This window comes from Erinaceus europaeus, chromosome 2 (assembly GCF_950295315.1).
Source record: "Erinaceus europaeus chromosome 2, mEriEur2.1, whole genome shotgun sequence".
Lineage (NCBI taxonomy): Eukaryota > Metazoa > Chordata > Mammalia > Eulipotyphla > Erinaceidae > Erinaceus > Erinaceus europaeus.
This window is the reverse complement of record NC_080163.1, coordinates 200,463,091-200,465,650: the sequence shown is the minus strand read 5'-3', so window position 1 is coordinate 200,465,650 and position 2,560 is coordinate 200,463,091. Positions and strand designations below refer to the sequence as shown.

General features: G+C 40.4%; 1 pseudogene; it reads right to left on the bottom strand.

The window, feature by feature from the left end:
* Window positions 1-626: 626 nt before the first annotated feature.
* On the bottom strand, window positions 627-746 carry LOC132537388 (small nucleolar RNA SNORA2/SNORA34 family; annotated as a pseudogene).
* Window positions 747-2,560: the final 1,814 nt, after the last annotated feature.

Here is a 2,560-nt window from a genome sequence, read left to right as displayed (position 1 = left end):
TCTCCCTCTCTTTCCCTCTCTCTCCCTCTCTCTCTCCATATATATATATATATATATATATATATATATATATATATATATATATACATGCGAAGACTCTGGTCAAGGGAGCCAAGCAGTGATGCACCTGGTTAGATGCACATACTTCGAATCGCAAGGACCCATGTAAAGATCTGGGTTTGAGGCCAGGCTCCCCACCTGCAGGGGATCTGCTTCATGAGCAGGTCAGCAGGTGTTTCTCTTTCTCTCTCTCTCTCCTTCTCTACCTTCCCTCCTCTCTCAATTTCTCTCCATCCTATCCAATAGAATGAAAAAAAAAAAAAAAAAAAGACGCCAGGAGTACTGGATTCATAGTGCTGGCACCAAGACCCTGGAGGAGAAAAGAAAAGGAGAGAGAATGAAAAAGACCATGATCATACAGAAGGATAACACTCAAAGGCGGCTCACAGTGTAGAACTGATCTATTATTTTGGATGGAAAACTTGGCTTCTCTATCTTCTTTAAAATAATAATTTGACTTAACAGTATTATAATTCAAATGAAAAAGTTAAATCAGGGAATCTCTATATTTTGGAATCCCAGTGTTAATTGACTATAAATAAATACCACCCTATTACCAGTCATTCAGTTGATTCTTCCTTAGGAGTTGAGCATAACATTTCCAAAATTTTGAAATGGATAAAAGACCATAGAAAGACTTTTTTGGCTCCTGTTTAAAACCAAAGGCTTCAGCAATTCAGGGCCAATGAATCTTGTTCCTTCTTTTAACCTTCTTTTCCTCTGATATGGCCTAATTTATTCTTTCTTTTCCTTCTAAATGTGAAGAATTAATCTAATTTTTATTGTGTGTACCCTGTTTCTCCACTTAACAACTGCTTGCTACTCCGTAGTTGCCTTCATCTTAGTCATCTATTCCCATAAACATCTGTCAAGTACCTGCTCGGTGCTGAGTTTCATAAGGAGGACAAACATGTGGTATATTGTCATTCTTAAAGTATTCTCAGTACTGTTGGGAGAATAAAATAAACATATCTGGAAGTAACCTGACATACTTATTTTACTACCTCTCTCTTTCTTCCTTTCTTTGTTTTAAGAATTATTTACTAATTGGGAAGAACTAGAGCACATGCAATGCTAGGGACTGAACTCAGGACCTCATGCTTGAACAGCTTTCACTTCATTCACTGTACCACCTCCCTGGCCGCTTCACACTTTCAATCCAACTCATGGCCAACATGGCAGTCTAGCAGATGGCCATTACTTATTCTTCCAGTGCTAATGGCTTCTGGCTTCCTCACCCACCCTGACAAGCAACTGGAAACATGCTAGGCAGGTGGTCTGGGGGATGACACAGGAGATAAAACATTGGACTCGTAAGTATGAGGTCCTGAGTTCAGTCCCCAGAAGCACATGTACCAGAATGATGTCTGTTTTTTTCTCTCTCTTGTCTCCTATATTTCTCAATAATAAATAAATAAAATCTGGGGCCAGGTGGTGGACACCTGATTAACTGTGCACATTACAGTGTGCAAGAACTCAGGTTCAAGTTCCTGGTCCCCACCTGCAGGGGGAAAGCTTCACAAGTGGTGAAGCAGGGTTGCAGGTGTCTCTCTCTGTCTCTCTCACTCTCTATCTTCCTCTCTCCTTAATTTCTCTCTGTCTCTATCCAATAATAAATAAAATAAGAAAATAAATAAATAAAATAAAATAAGAAAAAAAAGAAACATGCTAGGCAGCTCACATTGCAGATAACTGAATGAACAGAGGCTAAAAGGAAAACATAGTTATTGGGAATGTCATAAAGAGGCTCCAGAGCTAGCATCTTCCAGAAACTTCTCCTTGGCACGTATATTACTTAAAACTAAAATCGTGGGCACACACACATGTCCTGGGTTCTCCCAACTGAGCCACAGTCTGCTTGCATCCATGTTGGGAGCACACTGTTAGGTCATCTTCCTCATTTCTGGAAAAGAAAGCTATTCCCCTCTCCTTCTCTGTCACTCCCAGGTCCCTTCCCTACTCTTAAAGCTGGCCACAGGCAGTCCCTAGACTGGGGGCCTACACTCCACTAGACTCCCTCTGTGCGCCAAACTAGTAAAATGTGGACCTTTCTCTCTGCTGAGCTAATGTGACTTGTACTATTCATACAACTCCAGAAGAAACCAGAGGGGCTGGGTATTTTATCTGAGCTCTCCAACATAAATGTGCTCATTGCAATGCTGAACTGGAAGTGTCTGACTGTGCATATACAGCCAGGGGGTGTGGTAGGAAAAAGAGGGCATGCCCCAGGAAGTGAACAAAAATGTTGTTTTGTTTGTTTTAAAGATTTTATTTATTTATTAGTGACAAGGATAGGAGGAGAGAGAGAGAGAAAGAACCAGACATCACCCTGGTACATGTGCTGCCAGGGATTGAACTCAAGACCTCATGCTTGAGAGTCTGATGCTTTATCCATTACTCCACCTCCCGAACCATGGTATTTTGTTTCTTTAAAAGTAATTTATTTATTTATTTATTTTTAAATGTGTGTGTTTGTGTGTGTGTGTTTGTGTTTGTGTGT